We start from the raw sequence: 20,090 nt of genomic DNA on the forward strand, positions 1-20,090 counted from the left end.
GCAAAGCCATTGTCTTCAGTGAAGTGTGTTTCAATGGTGTTGGAAATGTTATACATACTGATAATATATACCAAAGTAAACAAGCACAATCACTTCCTTTTTCATCTTGACAGGAAAATAAAAGCTTATGTGAATTGATCACTGTGTGGTTTTGGAAATGCTGCTGGTCTGTAGCTTTGCTCAAACAGTTGGAAGGCAACAAAAAGACTGCTAATCATGGGACAATCCATCTACTCCCACAGTTCTCAGAGTAGGGTCATGAAGTATAGCCAGGGGAGCCATGATTTTTTTTATTAATTTTTTTTTTTTTTACAAAATTTTTTTTTTTGCAGTCGTGGAAACCACACCATTATCAAAGTTATTATGGTTTTTAAGGAGTTGTTATAGGTTGGTTTTTTTTTTTTTTTTGACCGGTCATTTCAACTGAATGGGTTTAATCCAAATCTCAAAGAGTTAAAAACATGTGGGCCTATAAAATGACAATTGTAATCCAAAATGAAGTGGAAAGTACTGAAAAACATTATGGTGCCAATATACAATCAAAATATAATTGCACACATGTACATACTTACCTTCACATTTGAATAGTTGGATTATGTACATAAAATAATTCTAAAAAAATAATCTCTCTTCATCTGTAAAAAAAAAAAAAAAAAAAAAAAAAAGCTCCTGGTCTAATCCTTACTACTTATTTTAGTACTAACAACTAAAATAAAGTAGTAGTAGTAAAGTAGTAAACCCAAGGCAATACTGTAGGAAAACAATGGGGCTGAAATGATGCAAGACCCCAGCACATCCCCTCATATGAAGAGCAACGCCATTGTGTCCAATAGTAACATAGGCCATTTGGAGACTGCTGTTATGACTGCTGCTGCCAGCTGTATGTGGACATCTGCTGCAGCTGCCTCTTCTGGTTAATGTGTTTGTGGGTGGGTGACTACTATGGCACATTTTTAGCTCTGTGGACTATAGGCAACATGGGTTATTTTTGTCCAGTTGACATAACATTTGAGTTTAAGCTTGCTAGCAAATGTTTACAGTGTTCAGCCATTAACCACCCTGCCCTGCTAACCTTTTAGCAAAGGGAATTGACTAAGGCCATGAGACATTGTGACTAAAACCACTATTTTGTTTCATATTTCAGATCGCATAGGCCCCAGTTTGTGCTGCTGAGGAGCTCCCTGTCTGATGTGGTGGTTAGCAACAGAGGAGAGCCACAGGAGAACGTCCTGTCTCCATTTCTGTTCACGCTGTACACCTCAGACTTCCAGTTTAACTCTGAATCATGCCACCTGTTGAAGTTTTCTAATGACTCTGATGCAGTCATGGGGTGTACTAGAGATGGGTAGGAGTCAGAGTACAGGGAACTGGTGGATAACTTTGTGGAGTGGTATAGCAGGAATCATCTGCTCCTAAATATAAACAAGACCAAGGAGATGGTGGTGGATTTTGGAAGTACGAGAACTGCGACCAAGCCAATAAACAACATGGGTGAGGACTTTGGACTGGTCGAGCACTACTCTTGGGTACTTGGATGTCCACTTGAACAACAGACTAGACTGGAGAACCAACACCAATGCTGTGTACAAGAAGGGGATGAGCAGACTCTATTTTCTGAGGAAGCTCAGATCTTTCAATGTATGCACCAAGCTGCTGGAGATATTTTACCAGTCTGTGGTTGCAAGTGCCATCTACTATGCTGTGGTCTGTTAGCAGAGCAGCATCACTGTCAGAGATGCTGGCAGGATGAATAAACTCATCTGCAAGGCCCAAACTATTATCTGACAAAAACTGGAGACGTTTAAGTCAGTGAGGAGTAGGAGGTCACTGAACAAACTACTCTTCATCATGGACAATCCAGCCCACCCTCTGTATGACACTACAAAGACAGCAGAGCCCATTTTCCAGCAGACTCATTCAGCTACGCTACCATAATGGACGTTTTAGGAAAATAATTCTTACCTTCCACCATAACACTGTAAAACAGCTCATCTCTGTGTGATATGTGAACACACTACTGCACAACCAATATGTGCACAATATATGCCAAATATGTTGCATATATTTTTCACTGCACACCTGATTTTATTCCTTCTTTTTTCTTTTATTTAGTATCACTATTACGCCTTTCCATGTTGTACATATCTTTAATATTCAGTGTTGCAATTCTGCAATTTTCTTGCTGCTGTAACATGACAATTTCCCTCGTGGGATCAGTAAAGTATCTATCTATCTATCTATCCATCTATATTTACTAAATATATTTGCATTTTTTGCATGTAAGTAATTGAGCCAAGCACAAACAAGTTTCATGTTTAGTAATAATAATTCCTTAGATTTATGTAGTGCTTTTCTAGGCACTCAAATTGCTTTACACTGTATGGGGGTGGGGGGAATCTCCTCAGACTACCACCAGTGTGTAGCATCCACCTGGATGATGTGACGGCGGCCACAGTGTGTCAGAACGTCAGCTATTGGTGGAGGGCCAGTGGGGGAATTTTGCCAGGACACTGGGGTTATACCCCTACTCTTTTAAGAGAAGTGTCCAGGGATTTTTAATGACCACAGAGTGTCAGGACTCAGAGTTCAGTTTAACGTCTCATACAAAACACGATGCTGTTTTTACAGTATAGTGTACCTAATCTGTGGAATCAGGACCTACACAGACCACTGGGTGAGCACCCCCTGCTGGCTTCCTTAATACCACTTCCATCAGCAACCTTAGTTTTCCCCAGGAGGTCTCTCATCCAGGTGCTAGTCACACTCAACCCTGCTTAGCTTCAGTGGGAAACCAAGCGAGAGCTGCAGGGTGATCTGGCTCTGACCAGAAAAGTTTTAAATGGGTCTGCTTTGCAATTTCCTTGATACATTTCTTAGTCTGGGCTGTTCATGCTTCTTTAAAAGAGAGACCAAGTGGTTTAGAATGCTGAGGACATGAACTGCAGATGGAAAATTTGAGTCCTTGGTCCAGATGGGAACATCTCTCACATCTCCATTTTGCCACCAGTTTCAGCACTTTGCAACTAAATTGGGTTTAATAATTATCATCTGAGAGTGTGTGAAAACCCAGTATTGATTTACATTCCAGTAATGAAGAGACACTATTTTCTATTTGATCTAGATAGCACTCTATTCTGTAAACATATGTAGACATTTCATAGCAATCAAAATGGCTGGTTTTATATACATACTAGAGTTGCACCGATATATTATATATTACTATTTTGATGTCAGTGATGAAGTAGAAATGATTTTGGCCGTGGTGAGTGAATGTGAAGCCTAACAGGAGGTTAGTGTGAATGTTAATATGAATGAATAACATTCAGTAAGTTAAGAAATCTTACTTTAATCTTCAGAATTTAGTTAATGTTAATTTAAGTAATGTGTTTTCTGTTTATAAGACCAGTTACTTGTTGAACTGGAGAGAATAAAGTTTTTATTTGCATTTTTTTCAGAATTGTGGAATTAATTAAACATTTAAAAGAAGGCATAAAAGGCAGAACTATCGGTATTGGTTATCGGTATCGGCCGAAATCACTCTGAATAATTGGTTATCGGCTGAGAAATTTAGTATCAGTCCATCTCTAATACATACCTTAGGTACTTTTCCACCTCCTAAAATTAGACACATTAAAAAAATAAATCAAGGTAGCACATACGCATCTGTGATATGCAGGGAACATTACAATGTCTTACTCAATGCTGACAGGCTGGAAAAACAAGAATACACACCCTCAAAAATGCACCAACCCAGAACTGAGTATTTTGGTTGTGCTGTGAGTTAAAGAGAACCACTGCCCTAAAGAACAACTCTATCGACAACGAAAAAGCTGTGACGGTAGAACTGAAGATGATGTGAAGGATTTTGTCTGGTTCATTTGGAGTGCATTTGAAGGGTGAAAAAGAAGACAAAGAGGAAGCTTGAGAGGTAAATAAAGAATACTTGATAAGGCTCAGCTATTATTGTGTTCTGTGCTCTCTCCTTCTGTGACAGCAGTGTGATTGAGGATTTTAATTCCAGCTAATTCGATTTCTTGAGAAAAAAAAAAAAAGGATAAAAAAGAATAGCATCCGCAAGGGCCTAAGAACAATTCAAGAACAATAACACACATAAAAGTCTCTGGAAGCTATAGCAGAGGTAAAGTGCACTGCTGTTTTATCATTTGGGCCTTTCCTATAACCTTCTTCATACACTGTGAGAGTTCAGAAAAATCCAAAGCTTAAAACGTGCTTCCATTGTTCTATGCCTGTAATGCTATAGTAAAAAAGTAGTTAGCTATCTGAGTACCGTTTTTTATGGTTATGTGTTATGTGATTTCTGAGTCATGGTACAAAAATGGGACTAAACACTCGAGGAGGTGCATTGCCTGTTTCAAAATTGCGTCACAGTTGGAAAAAGAAACTACTAAGGCCAGTCAGATTTGTGGCTAATTGCCCTTGAAGGTTTTGGGTGTTCTTTTGGGGGCTTGCCAAGGCGCAGTATATGTCAGCAGCGTGCAGATAGCAGCTCGATGATCCATACACTATCGACCCATTTCCATATCAGTTAATGACAATGAAAGGGTGGCCTCAGATAGTGTAACATAATTACTATCGATTGGTTATTTTTGCTCGAGAGTCTGTCACGGCCTATCTTCTTCACACTTTCCCACAGACTCGAGTCTGGATACTAGCCATGGAGGAGGATTATATGAAGAGGAGCCACCCTGATGTCATAATGCAGCAGCATACCAGCAATGTGGATAAGGGCTACTCCGAGAGCAAGCGCGCCGATTCGGGGCCAAACGGCTGCATGCGGTGCTGCATGAGTACCAAGAGGTGCCTGATGAGCCCAGAATGTGGCAGAGCGCTCAGCATCGCTAACGTCATCGCTATGTGTGGCATGTGTATCCGCATGTGGACGTGTAAGTTCAAACACAGTGAGCTAATTTGCATAATCACAATGACATTTGTTGACAGTAACACCAAGTGCTGTAAATTTCACAACTTCAGCTAATTAAATGTCACACAGTGTACACTTCTATAAAAATCAGGGGATATGCCTTTTTGGAATCAATTGTCCACAGTAACACTGCAAAAAGCAATTACAGCACAGTTCATCAGGATGCTGGCAGCTAACTAATAGTATAGCTCTTGAGTTCTTTTGTGTTCTGAGTCAGATATGACTCATCCAGGCCCTTCTTTGAGGACTCGGTGCTGTCAGTCGAAAAATACATTACATTCAATGCTATTAACCTGTATTTTTTTCTTCTTTTTTTTCGTTCAATTCATTGTCGTAATGCCAAAAAAAACCCAACTAAAATCTCAGGCTAGACTGCATCTGACTGCCTAAATGAACTCTTGCTCTTTCTTCAGGAGTCATTTTCTTTAATCTTCATTTTCAATTCTGAAGTCTGTCATCCTGTCTGCCTGTTGTAAAGGGCATCATTTTCTTTTATTTTCACAGAGATTTCTTCTGCTTCTGAGTCAAGAACAGTTTGTCTCCTGGCGGCTGCCGTCCTGAACTAAAAACAATAGGAGGCATCATGAATTATGGAATCTCTACTAAGCAGCCATTATAACATACCCGATTGAACTCCACCCTATTTTATCACCTCAATCATTAAATAAATATCTTTTGAGTCATATATCTCTGACAACAGCATATCTGTAAGTAAACATATTATTAAACAGGAGAAAGGGTAATGAAAATGTAACGTATTAAAAAAAGACTCTCTGAATAGATTAATAACGCATTGATTTTTCATGTAAAAATAGTGTCATGGATTTTCCATGGATGGCATCTTTAGGTGTCTGTTTTTCCTCAGCTGCTACTGTATGTCCTGGAATGTGTAGCAGTGAGACGTGACCGAGTGCCTGCAGGTGAACAATCAGAAAATCCTAGACCTTGATTTTTACACTCCACTACTTTGCGCCTCAACAAAAACCCTGGGTATTAGATACTTTTAGCTCAGAACAAGGCTGTGAAAATTGACTTTTCTACTACATTCTGCTACAGATTATTCTGCGCCTCTTTACGATTGTCATCTGCAGCTGAAGTAATTCAATTAAAAAGACTGGTGGTACTGGAGGCCATATTGTTGACAATTTTGTAATGTTTTTCTTAATTGCTTTAAATCACTTACGTAATTTAATCATTTGAAGTGTCTTTCCCCACAATTGTAATGCTTTTCATTTGCATATGAGTAATGGAGAACAGTTGCCTTCTTGGTATTCTCAACACGTAACCTTACGTATTCTATTATCCTCAGAACCGATTAGAAATTACTATCAGTTTCGGTGAACTAAAACACTTGTCATTTTTCGAAATGTTTGTATGTAGCCCGAGCAAAATTTCACCAAAAAAAAAAGGTGACATCTCTGACTTTGATTTACCGCTCTCTGTTCTTAAAAATACAAAGAAAACATGATACATATCTTTGTCTTATCTGCAGTTTTTGAATTATGTACTGTACATGCAAGCAAAACAGCCGCATGATAAACGTATTCAGGTTAAGTTCACACAGTCTCTGCCTAGTTGATCTAGCAAGGTATTGAAGGACAAAGCATGAAAGTCACCCAAAATTGTGATGAAATACCAGTAGCTAATATAAGAGCATTTATATCATGGTCTGTCTGAATACTCGAGTCTGATTGGCTGGAAAGTGTGCGTTCAACCCGTATAATGAACCGGTGGTACCATTCAGTTTAATCACCGTTCTAAATGAATGCGTAGCCTATAAACAACTGTGACCATAGTAACATACAGTTACTGTACACTTGCATACAGAGAGAGACAGCTATTTAATGGGGAGAATTCAGTTATTTTCGTAATGGTGTTCACAGCACCATTATTAGTAGAGATGCAGGTAATTCACACACGCACCATCTTTCTCTCTCGCTCTCTCGGTCTCTCTCTAATAACTATTTGTTATAATTCATTCAAAATAAATGTAATTTTATCATGCTACTTTATCGCTGTGTGTGATTTCGAGAATGCAGTCAGTACAGAATTTCACAGGTTTTTTTTTTAATGATTGTTGTGGCCAAAAATGCTTGATTTTGCTGCGCTTTTGTTTTTGACATTTGCGATGCAATTTGTTGAGTTTTAAGCTGGGGTTTTTTCCCCCGGAAAACTATTTAAATTGCACAAAATTGTTTTACATGGTCTTTTGCAGTGATGTTTTTTTGCTTAAGGAGGCCTGCTAGCTGTACTCATTTTCGGTTCACATGAATCGAAGAGGGCTTTGAATGAATGGGCGTTGCGCAAAAAATTGCAAGCTCCTGTAGAATATTGCAGGGTTTCCTTGATTTTGCGTTCATTTCTGCAATCGCAAAATCCTGAAGGGACTGAGAATTCTAGATCTAAGGACCCATATATAAAATAACTAACGAAAATGAAGCGTTATTTTGATCCTTTCAGTCAAATTTTGCACTGCAAGCATCAGTTTCAACTTTAACTTGTCAATGCTGGCAAGTGACCATGGTATAAGCGAGATAATCCACAGCTAGGTGTGCATTACAGCATTCTGAGAGGTTCTTCGCCTCCAAGTCGTGCGTTAAACTGTCTAATGCACACATAGCGATGGATTATCCCTTACGTATATAGCCAGTGATATTGCATATTTCACCTTTTGGACTAAGTGGTGCATATCAAGAGCTTGGGATTATATAGTCCATCTGACAATTCTGAAAATTCATTCATTTTCAGTAACCACTTTATCCTGGTCAGTGTTGCGCTGGATCTGGAGTCTATCTCTGAGAATACTGGGCATGAGACTGGAACACGCACTGCACAGAATACTAATCCATCACAGGGCATCATGCACACACATTAACACATAGCGGCAATTTAGAGACACCGATCCACCTTCCAGCATGTTTTTCGGAGGTCGGAGGAAACCGGAGAACCTGGAAGAAACCCACATGGACACAAGGAGAACATGAACAAATCCACACAGACAGTAACCTGAGGTCCCAATAGAACCAGGGACCCTGGAGATTGCATACAGACCTATAGAGATTGCATAGTTTCATCAGCAAAAATTCTTTTAATTTGACTTATTTTGACTCTGAATAATGGTCTGTCATAAACCAAAGGTCAGCTATCGGTCTCATTCATACATATTCCTTCATGCTACTTTTATTCTTTTCTTACTGGCTTTCGATATAAGTAACTATCATGAGTGTCTGTCCATTTTCAAGGGGTTATACGCTTTGAAACTACACTTCAGTGAAAGCACGGTAAAGATCCTTGAGCTCTACGCCTTCCTATAAGAGGAATAAAATTGTTAGAGTGAAAGGTTTTCTTTCCTATTCTTTGCATTCTCCATCATTTGACTCAGATATCTGCTCCTGACAGCACTTACCCTTTTCACCCATGTGAACAAGGTGGCCTTTTGAAGCGATTTACTGTTCTTTTCTCTGCTGGGGTGAACTGAGGATGGTTCTTTTCTTTTTTCTTCTCTCTTTTTTTCTTTTCGCAATCACCTTAGTAGGAGAATCAGATACAAATTGCAGGCATTTCAGTGACTCACTGGCTAATATCTTGTATCTCAGATTAGCAGCCTGGGATGGTATTGATCCTATAGTATTTGACTTGTGTGTGACTAGACTGTGGACCCGATGTATTATGCTATTTGAAACCATTTTCAGATGCAATTAGGCTGCTCTTTAAGCCAAAATACCTGTGTGATATGTACTAACCTAGTATGTGAGCCTAAACCTGCCTACGATCATATGCTCTTTGCCCCTGTAACGCAGAGCCACTGTTTGTATCCATATCTGTATCCCTATACAAATTTAAACCAAGAGTGGGTGTGGAGTAATGTGAAAGTTTTTTTTCTTCTTTTTTTTTTTTTAACTAAATATTAAATATACCAGGGGCACATGGGCTTAGTGATTAGCACATTTGCTTCGCACTTCCAAGGTCGGGGGTTCGTCTGGGTTCTTCAGTTTCCTCCCCAGTCGAAAGACATGCGTTGTTGGCTGATTGGCATCTCTAAATTGTCCGTTGTGTGTGAATGTGCCTGCGATGTGCCGCCTTATTCCCTGGGATAGGCTCCAGGCTCCCTGTGGCCCTGTGTTGGATAAGTGTTACAGAAAATGGAAAAATTGAACCTACCACTATGACATTTGTACAGTGACACAATTTTTTTTGTAATTTTGCAGCTGTACACCCCCACAATGGTTTTGAAATGAAGCAATCAAGATGTGATAGAAGTGTAGACTTTCAGCTTTAATTTAATTCAAGTTTCAAATTTTTTTGCATTAACTGTTTAAGAATTACAGCCATTTTTTCACAGGCTCAAAAGTAATTAGACACTTGACTGAGAAGCAGTTTCATGCCCAGGTATGGCCTGATTCCTCATTGTTGCATGACAGATTAGGGAGATAAAAGGTCTGGGGTTTATTCCCAAACATTGAATTTGCATTTGGTAGCTGTCCGTGGAAACGCTGTACAAAGAGGTGCTGATACAAGTGAAGGAGGCCATCGTTAGGCTGGAAAAAAACAACCCAGTCCTATCAGAAAGATAGCAAGAACTTCTTAAAAAGAATGAGTGCACTGGTGAGCTCAGCAACACCAAAAGGCCTGGAAGACCATGTAAGACAACTAAAGTAGATGATCACAGAATTCTTTCTTCTTGTTGAAGAACAAAACCCCTTCACAAAATCTAGCCAAGTCAAGAACACTCTGGAGTAGGTATAGATGTATCATTGTCAAAGTCTACAATCAAGAGATGCCTTCTTTAATGTAAATATAGATGGTTTACCTCAAGATGCAAACCACTGATGCAAACCAGCAATTGAGCATGCTTTTCTCTTACTGCAGATGAAACCAAAGGCCTAACAACTAAATAAAACTAAAAGGCCCAAAAGGATAAACCTAAAGGCCCAAACAAACAGCAACTGAAGGCAGCTACAGTAAATCCCCCGCAAAGCATCTCAAGGGAGGAAATTCAGTATTTAATGATGTACATGAGTTCCAGACTTCGGGTTATCGCCTGCAAATGATTTGCATCCAAGTATTACAAATATTCCCAATATTTATGATTACGTTTGTTTGTCCAATTACTTTTGAGCATGTGAAACTTGCCCCTAGAAAGGAAAAATGGCTGTAATTCATAAACGGTTAATGCAATGAAAATCTACACATCTTGATTGTGTCAAAAATTGTGCCGCTGTCCAAATGCTTATGGACCTGACTGTATATCTGTTATTGATCATAAACTTGCACTTTACTCCTAAGATATGTGACGGCTCTGTTGATCCTTCCACCAATATGTGTTTCACATACAGCCCAGGTGCAGTTTGGTGTGATCAGCCTTGGTTAATTGTAGGCCAGATGCTTTGTGAGCACATTTTACTTCAAGTCCCTTTTTTGTGCTGCACCTCCTCACATACCTATCACAAAAAAACTCAAATGCTCCACCTGGATCTTTCACTGGTAGTGAAATGGACATATCCTTCCTCTTTTTCGTCAATGTGAGAGAGTCTGCTTTGACCTGGTGAACCTGCAATGCGATTGCACTGCCATCAGAGCGTAGTGCGTGATGAGAGCTCATGCCTGACAGCTGCCCAGTGCTACTTTGTCACAGTAATTTGCTGCCATCAGAGGTACTGAGCCAGAGAGCACCTGATTCATTGACAGATAATTCATCTAGGGCAGCAGGGCTTACTTGTAATCTGGCCCTCTGGTGCATATCACAATAGCCTCTAAGGTAGGACAACATCCGCACACATGCAATGCTACTACATCCGCTACAGCTTAGCTGCCAGTTGTGCTATGAGAGAGAGAATGTGTGCAGGGATGTGTTAATGATCTGACCTCCACATTTAGGCAAAACTCACAAGCTGTTCTCGAAAGAGTAGAAGTTCTTTTCTGCATAATCAGAGTGCTTGTTGAGATGCTCCAGGTGCTGTGCTTGCTCTTGGGAGAAGGGCTATCAGGTCTGGTTGAAATTGACTTTTATTTTCATCCCTTCTAAGACAGTTCTGTCTTATCCAGCTACCCAGTCCTCCTCCGACTCGATTTCCGACTGACTGTGTGAAAATTGCAATAAAAAAAAAAAAAAAAAACTGAGCTGTGGATAGAGACGGGGAGGCTAGAGGATAAGAGAGCGAACGAGAGAAATAGATGAAGAAGAAGGGTGGTATGTATAAAAAGTGAGAGACGAAGCTGAGGCATAAAAGGGCAGACATGAAAGCAATATAAAGACTTCAAATATCAGTCTTAACTCAAGTGTCTTATTCTCTACTCTAAGGCAATACGATTCTGAAGAAACAATTACAGGCAAGTTTATACCCATGAATAGACTTCAAGAAACACTGTCATTAATATTAACTAGCTCTGATCATTGTTATGTAAAAGCAAATGGCATGTAAATGATTTCTGCTCTGTTCTGCTCTTGCTCTGTTTCAAACACAATACAACAGGTCACCGGGCTGCCAAGGACAGAAGGAACACAACATGATATCACAGTGCTGTCAAAAGCTGTATGTGACATGAGCTCATCTTCTGACAGTCAACCTTTAGTACTAATTGAGTCTTCAAGCTTGTTCTGAACGTGGAACTGCATTCTAACAGCCCAGATTCAATAAAGTCTATACGGCAGAGTTACTAACATTATGTGCCATTAGAAGCACTCTTTAAGCTTTAAAAGCTGATTGCATTTATGGGAGTTTCTGTCTCAAAGTGCAAAATACTGGGTGGAGATTATTGTAATAAACTAGCCATTTCGATTGATCAAGGCTGATAGTAATTACTGCCTTTGTGATAGTGTGTGCTATTTAAGCCCTTTGAAAAGCTGGTGTTATTTAGGGACAAAGAGGGTTGGAGTTATTCTGGTACTAGCTTTGCTCAGAGTAGACATTGATGCCTGCAGAGACAACGTGTACCAAAAGACATAGTATTAATTTTTAATTGACCCTTTTGTGAACACATCTCCTGCCAAGTCATACTAAAATGAATATTTGGAACAAATACAAAAGAAAACGATATGCTGTCCCAAACCATGAAAGCCCTCCTTTACCGCCCTTCACTTTCTGGCCTCAGGATGTTTTTTCCAGAACGCTGCGGTTTCAGTTGCTGGAATGTCACAGTCAGGCTCCTTTGCTCGACTGCTCACAGTTTCGAGGTCACTTCTGCAGCAAGTTCAGAACCACACACAGCCACAAATGACCTGGATGGGCTTAATGAATCAAACCTAAAAAATTTCCCAGCATTGCACAGCTTCCAAATGTACGGGGTGCAATAGACTCACAATGATCCAAACAGGAAAAAGAAAGCCCATTCAGACTGTGTGCAATTCCAAACCCCGAAAAGTGTGGCTATTTTATTTTTATTTTTTTGGTCCATTTGATTCCTGACAGGATGTCATGCACAAAAACGGGGTTGTACCAGCTAGCAGAGAATGTTATCAGAATGTTCAGTGCTGTATAAAACAGGTTTTGAAAAAGTTTACAAAAATAACATTCACTCTTTTTGTAGCTTGTATTGTTATTTTTTTATATAACTGAAAAATTTTGAAAAGGTAATGCAATATTGCTTACATTACAGCTGCTCACACAGCATTATCACTTGATAGATAAAAAACTGAATTTCTGCTTTCAACATGGAAAGGCAAACAAAGCCTGCTTGCAGGTCAGATTTAAGTGGTTAACATTGTAACATGGTTGCTAGGAAACTGTGAAGTCTGGATATTTGAGCATAAGCTCGCTAATGAATGGGGCAATTTGGCTAGCTAGCACCTGTTAAGGCTTTCACTATAGATTACTGCACTTTACACTGCACTTTACACTGCTGCATCGGTCACTTTACACTATGGAACTCGTTTTTGCTGCCAGTATTGCTGCTATACTTGTGCATTACACAATAGCTTACAGTCCATGTTTACAATTTACAGTCCATGTCCTGTGTATCTACTGTCCTGTGTATTTATTGTTTTGTTCTGTGTATTTATTGTTTTGCATTCGTCTCACACTAGCGTGACCTGCTTAACCTGCTTAATTCGCAATCTGAAATTGCGAACTAATAAACGGATAATGGAAACGTGAGAATTTTGAAAAAACTCTCAAATATTGCAAAAAAGTTTATACGCTCACATGAGGTGGTTTTTCAGAGAATTCGACAAAGCAATATTTCGAAAAAATGAAATGGAAACACATTTCTCGCATGGCGATGGCTAGGCGCTTCTCGGTCAGAACTGGCTCCTTCAGGCCTGATATGGCAGGCGCTACGAGCGCTATCCTATTTTGTTGCATAACTCATCAAATGTTAAGCAAAGCATTCTGAAGTTTTGGATCCACAGGACCTTTGTAAAATCATTACAGACTATGATCTCCCAGAATTCCCGGATACGTGGCCGCTGCCAGATATAAGGGGCTTGCCTTTCCATGATTGCGTTCATTACATGCCCTCGTCGCCTTCTCTTAAACACTATCACGGGTCTTGCTGTGGACGCAATTGAAATCACCGTGCCAACACTCATCAGATCTTGGAGATTCGTCGCCATGTTTAATTGTAATGACTACTGCAAGAGGAGAAAACCCAGATTTTATCGCATCACATCATTTAAAGGAAACGCAGACCATTGGCATTTATGTTTTGTCGACATTTTTAAAATATCGCTTTTAAACTGCAGTGGAAACCTGGCTACTGTTGTGTATTTGCACTTTATGTAGTCTTGCCTGCTGTTCCGTATTGCACCATGGTCCTGAGGAAACGTCATTTCGTTCCAATGTATACAAGCTCTATAGAGGAATGACAATCAAAACCCACTTGACTTGACTTGACAATGTAAAAACAATGGAAACAATACCACTATTTTCCTCAGATGTTTTGCTTTAAATTATTAAGACTCCATAAGACTAAATATTACATTGTAATTACGCAAAATGGAACATTAACTTTGCTGGGTTGTACCATATTGGGCAAACATCAACACTGCAATCAGTAAACTGACATTGGAAGTAATAAATAACACAAGAGTGGGTTTTGATATGGGACGATGGGGGACGTGTATAAATTCTTCAGTTATTAATTTCAATCACTTCTTTTTCTCCTTGTACAAAGAAGATGAGTGGGAGTAAAGACCTTTTTTTTTGTAGCAGCTACTGGTGTCTACATTTTTTCTGGAGAATATTCACAAATGAAAAGATTATTTAAAACCAAGGTAAGAGTAAGGTTTTAAATAATGTGACAATGTTAGAAACTGTCGCGTAGCAAAAGTGTTGGAAACTCAAAGCTGTAAACTTACCCTGGATTAAACAGCCTAGACTAATCCTGCAGCCTAGTTCAAAGTAGTGTTTTTAGTGATATCTAGCTTAGCCTGCAAATTTAATTCATACGAGCTATTTTCATACACTCTGTGTTTGGGATTTCAAACTGTATTTACTAATGAGAGTGACTAAAGCTAAATTGGAGTAGGAGTGGAACAGACACGGTGTGCCAAATAGAGGGTTTGTTTTTTATGTGTGTGTCAGTGTGCCCATAGGAACTTCACCAAAATGCATACCTCTACACTAGGTAGCATTTCAAGCCTATGTCGGAAAATCACTGGTTCCTTTTTGTCTCATTCAGGTTTGTTGTATTAGCTCATCCATCTAAATAGCAGTGAGATATCTTAGTAGATTTTTCCTCTCTCTTTGAACATGCAGAATTTTACATGTTTTCATAACTGACTGAAACTGAGCGCTATTAAAACATCCAATAAATTCCACTGAACGGCGTTTAAATCTTGTATTGACTGTATATCTAGCTTTCAAGATAGGCCAATTATTCTTGCTAACTTGTCTCCCACAAAGGAAAAAAAAAAGCTTGTTGGTTAGCCATATCTAAGAGAGTCTAATATATGACTACATGGTTTTTAAAAAGTGAATTGGATGCAATGGAGAGTAAATATCCATTGCTGATGTTGTTAGTACTTTCATATAAAAGGTAAAGTTATTGGGAATTAAGCCTATAAAGGTGATGAAGCATCTTAGAACATTACCATGGCATCTCTGTCATGTCACCGTGACACCATGTAATACCTGCATATGCAACTCCCATGTTCCTCAGCCCACAAAGACATCACATAACCTCTAGTTACTGTACACAATTATTCCCACTTAAAGTCACCTGATTACTAATGGAAGTCAGCTAGTTAGCTAGCATTACATACATTTCTATGAAATTGCTTCATCCAAAGCACTGCCTTATAAAAAGTGATCAAAATGTATCTACTTGATTTGTTATATAAAGCTAGTCAAACACTTCAAAGCATTATACAGATGGTGTTTTCATATACATGTCCAGGAGCAACATCACTCATTCTGCATCCAGTTTCATCCCATTCACCGGTAATACAATGCTCCATCTCGGAAAAGTGCTAGCAACGTTTATTCTGTTTTTGCCTGCAATGCTTGTTACATTTTTTTCAAACTACAGCTTTTTTTTTTTTTTTTTTTTTGCTCACAGGAGAAATATCTGGCTGTGCTTGGAGTTTACTGCTTTCAGCCATGGTTTTTTTTCTATCTCAAACAGATTGAGATGGGGTGGAGTGAAGAGGCTTTGGGGAGTGTTTATAAAAAATAAAACATAAAATAAAAAAAGCTCATGTAAACACAAACAAGCACAGTAGCCTGTGATAGTTTTCAAAATGTTTATTTTCAGACACTTAATAATTATGATTTTATTGCCTCTGCATTTACATTATATGGCAAAAGTACGTATACACCTAACCATCACACCGACATGTACTTTTTGAACGTTCCTTTCCAGTAGATTTCGTAACATGTCTGTGGGGATTTGTGTTCATTCAGCCACAAGAATATTAGCTAGGTCAGGCTGTTATATCAGGACAGAAGCCCTGGAGTGCTTTCGGCGTTCCAATTCATCCCAAAGGTGCTCAGATCAGGGCTCTGTGCAGCCCACTCGAGTTCTTCCTCACCAACCTTAGCAAACCATGTCTTTATGGAACTCCATTTGTGCACAGGGGCGTTGTCGTGCTGGCACACATATGGTCTCGGCCCTGCAGCTCCATTGACGGGAAATCTTAATGCTAATGCAAAGACATTCTAGACAATTGTGTGCTTCCAGCTTTGTGGCAGCAGTTTGGGGAAGGCTCACATATGGGTATAATGGACAGGTAACCACAACGTTTGGCCATTTAGGGTACTCCAGGTTATTTGTACTAGTAAGAAATTAAAAAAGTATTGACCATTGCACTTTTTATATCCAAGATTCTTAAGTGATATTTTGTAAAGTCTTGCTCCAGTATTGCATCTGAGATTATCATAAGCCTTTATTGTGTGCTTGTCTTGATTAGTGTTCGGAACATTGCCTATTTCACTTTAACTGATTTAGTCTTGTCAGTATTATGCCTGTTTGTACATCACCTGAATATTTGCCTGCCTCACATTTCCCAGTATTGCCTAGCCATTTGTTTTGCTTGCTAAATTGCTTTGAACAAAACCAGTAAACCTGCAAGTGTGTCCATCTGACTGCTCCATGACAGATTAATTATAATGGTTATAGTAAGAAGGGTGGTAATAGGGGTACATTTGTCCAAGATATAATTTGTAGACATAGGAGAGACTGGATCAGTTGTAAGACTATCAATTGCTCTAGCAACAACTTACTGTGGTGACACTCACTCTGCACATGCTCAGTAGCATTCTCTGCCTGCCTGCCAAAGAACAGTAAATTAATCACAGCTCTAAGGAACTTAGAAGAAAGCATTTATTTGTCACATTGTAGTAATTTTTTTTTCTTTGCATATCCCAGGTACTTGGGGTCAGAGTACAGGGTTATCCATGAAATGGAACTCCTGGAAAGGGTTAAGGGCCTTGCTCAAGGACCCAACATTGGCAGCTTGGTGGAGTGTGGATTTGAACCCCCAACCTTCTGATAAATAACCCCGAGCTTTAACCACTATCACACTATCTATGATTTGCTTGAAAAGCTGGTTTCCTTGCTAGAAAACTCTGTGGCACAAGGATGAAGCTCCCAAGCATATAAACGGTTTTTCATGTTTTTGGCATATTTGTGTATAATGCAGTGCCCAATATTTACCCACCCACATTGTACCATTTTGGTCCTTTGATTCATTGCATACAACAGGTCCATAAATATTTGGACACCGACCAAGTTGTTGTTATTTTAGCTGTCTACTACAGTATAATGGAGTTGAAATTAAATAATGAATATGAGCACAAAGTGCAGACGTTCAGATTTTTAATATTAAGATATTTTCCCCCAAAGCAGATGAAAGGTGTAGGAATTGCAGCGCTTTTTATACGTGGTCATATCAATCTAATCATAAGTAATCAAAAATGAAATGATCTTTTTTTTATTTCTGAGTGGCGAATCCTTTGCAGTCAATGACTGCATGAAGTCTGGAACCCACAGACATCACTAGATGCCGGGTTTCATCCCTGGTAATACTCTGCCAGGTCTTTACCGCAGCCGTCTTTAATTCTTGTTCAGCAAGTGTAATTCATGCTCATTTAGATTCAGGTCAGGTGATTGACTTTGCCATTGTAGAACATTCCACTTCTTTTCCTTAAAAAAGTCTTAGGTGCTTCTGATGTATGCTTTTGGTAATTTTCCATCTGTACTGTGAAGCACTTTTCAATGGGTTTTGAAGAATTTGGCTGAATCTGAGCAGATAATATAGCCCTATGCACTTCAGAATTCATCCTGCTGCTTCATCATCAATAAATACACGGGAACCAGTTCCAGCAGCCATACATGCCCACACTATAAGATCAGGTGCTATGCTTCAGATCAAGAGTAATTCAATTCCTTCTCTAACTCTCCTCTTTCTATCATTTAGATACAAGTTGATCTTTGTCTCATCTCTCAACAAGATATTGTTCCAGAACTGTAAAGGCTCTTTAGATCTTCTTCAGTGCATAGTCAAATCTGTTTTAGAGGCTTACCTATGGTTTACATCTTGTTGTAAACTCTCCTTATTTACTTTGGTGAAATCTTCTCTTGATTGTTGCCTTTGACACAGGTATGCCTACCTCCTTGAGGGTGTTATTGATCTGGCCAACTGTTGTGAAGGGTTTTTCTTCACCAAGAAAATAATTTTTTTCTCTCATCCACCACAGTTGTTTTGCTTGCTCCACTGGTAGGTTATAGTTCTTTTGGACTTCATATTGAGAGTTAACATCAACAGATTCCAAATGCAAGTGCCACACTTGAAATCTACTCTAGAGCTTGTATTTGCTACTTGTAAGTAAAATTATGAGGGGAATAACATACACCTAGTAATGGAACAGCTCTGTAGCCAATTTACCAATTACTTTTGGTTCATTAAAAAGGGCAACCAAATACTGTGTAAAAAAAAAAAAGAAAAAGAAAAAAGTGGTTCTACACCATTCCTACCAATTCCTACACCTGATTTTCACCTCAAATTAACACATATTCGTTATTCAATCTCAACCGTGGCATATAGCTAAAATAACAATGACTTTGTCAATGTCCAAATATATTTATGGACCTCACTGTTTATTCCTGGATATTAACACGAAAATGGTACTTGTTATTATGAATAATTAACACACAAATGTACCTATAAGTAAAAAAAAAAACAAACAAACAAAAAAATACAAATGTGACAAATGTATTTATTATTATTATTACTATTATTATTTTTGTTTAATCATGTGAGTTAAGCCATGATATAAGTCATTTGCTGTCTACCATAATGTCTCTTCCTTGAAGGTGATACCACAAAGCAAAACTTACATGCTGATTTAGCTCTAACATTGTTCATTAGTGTTCAAATGGATTAAATGTGGGTATTAATTCAGCAATGTTGATGATTTGTGAATTATCTAGTATTTTTGTATTGTATCTCTACAGACAGAGGTAAAACCAATCTATGTTCTATAACACCTTGCTATCAGCCATTCAACTGATAGATGCCCTCCCAATAACCGTAGCTGAAAAGTAAGGAAGTGCAGCAGCATCCATTATCATCAAGATAAAATCAACAACTAAAAATAAAGACAAAAACATAGTGAGGAGAAAAACACCCTAATAATGTGCAGAAGTGATTGGTTTTCAATGGGCTGCATTAATAATACATAGGCAGACATCCCATTAGACTGTGTTTAAAAGAAATCAAATCCTGGCCTTCCTCCAGACCCATTAACTCATCTGGTCTGGCTGAAGCCACTCTGATTATGGACTAATATTTACTGTTAAAGAGCAGTTAAAATACAGGTCTAGCCAGAAGGTGATGATACCTAGAGAAAAAAAAATGCCCAGTTTTTTTCCCCCCATTAGAAAGCAGCCAGTAATTAATTTCCCCTCATATGAAATGCATCCAGCCTCATTCTTCACATGGAAATTAGGGCCATGTGACAGTCATGACATATGCTGAGATGGTGGAACTAAAGCTGAACCTATTTGCAAAGTGGGGCAAACCTGCATGCCTGGTGATAATAGAATCTATTTGCAAATCTATTTGCAACAGCCCGGCATACCTGGTAATAATAGAGGTACATGCACAGGCATGGGGCTAGTTGACCCCAGGATGCAAGCTAATAAGGTCACTTAGTCAGTCAATGCACTGTCTGAATATGTGGCTCACAAAATTTCTCCTGTTTATAATTGTATCGTGCTCCAAAAGGTTGTTGGCTGTCAGGCAATATGGATTGAGAGTATAGGAAGAGTGGATTATTCAAAGCAACCTGCAAAAATCTATTCAGACAGACTCACAGTGCCTTGTCTAATGTGTTACCTGGCAAGAGAAATAATACTTCTGAAAATTACATATCGATCATGCCTCACCGGGATTTTGATCACTGGTTGGCTGTCTAATACCGCTTTTAATGTCAGCATCAGCCAAGGAATAAAGCACATGATGTATTTCATCTGTCAGATGTCCTTGATAGGTTTAAATGTACACATGATGAGATTTATCTCTATATTATGTTTTCAAGACCTGCTCTGAAACTCACAGTTACACACAGTAAGGACATCCAGAGAACAATTTAGCTAATAAATACAAAGCATGGAAAATGAATTGCTAGCACCTGGAGAAAAAAATATAAAGGATAGGATCATTATCTGTTTAGACTGCTGCTGTCTGGAGCAGAAAAAGGAGCCACAT

The 20,090-nt window shown here is 38.8% G+C and overlaps 1 long non-coding RNA gene across 1 annotated transcript; it reads left to right on the forward strand.

The window, feature by feature from the left end:
- The first annotated feature begins 3,761 nt into the window (after window positions 1-3,761).
- Window positions 3,762-6,949, forward strand: LOC108261372 (uncharacterized). The gene is made up of 3 exons (XR_001811474.3): window positions 3,762-3,928; window positions 4,655-4,904; window positions 5,447-6,949. It is a non-coding gene; the product is annotated as an uncharacterized LOC108261372 (long non-coding RNA).
- The last annotated feature ends 13,141 nt before the right edge of the window (window positions 6,950-20,090 follow it).

Source organism: Ictalurus punctatus, chromosome 2, assembly GCF_001660625.3.
Source record: "Ictalurus punctatus breed USDA103 chromosome 2, Coco_2.0, whole genome shotgun sequence".
NCBI classification, from domain to species: domain Eukaryota; kingdom Metazoa; phylum Chordata; class Actinopteri; order Siluriformes; family Ictaluridae; genus Ictalurus; species Ictalurus punctatus.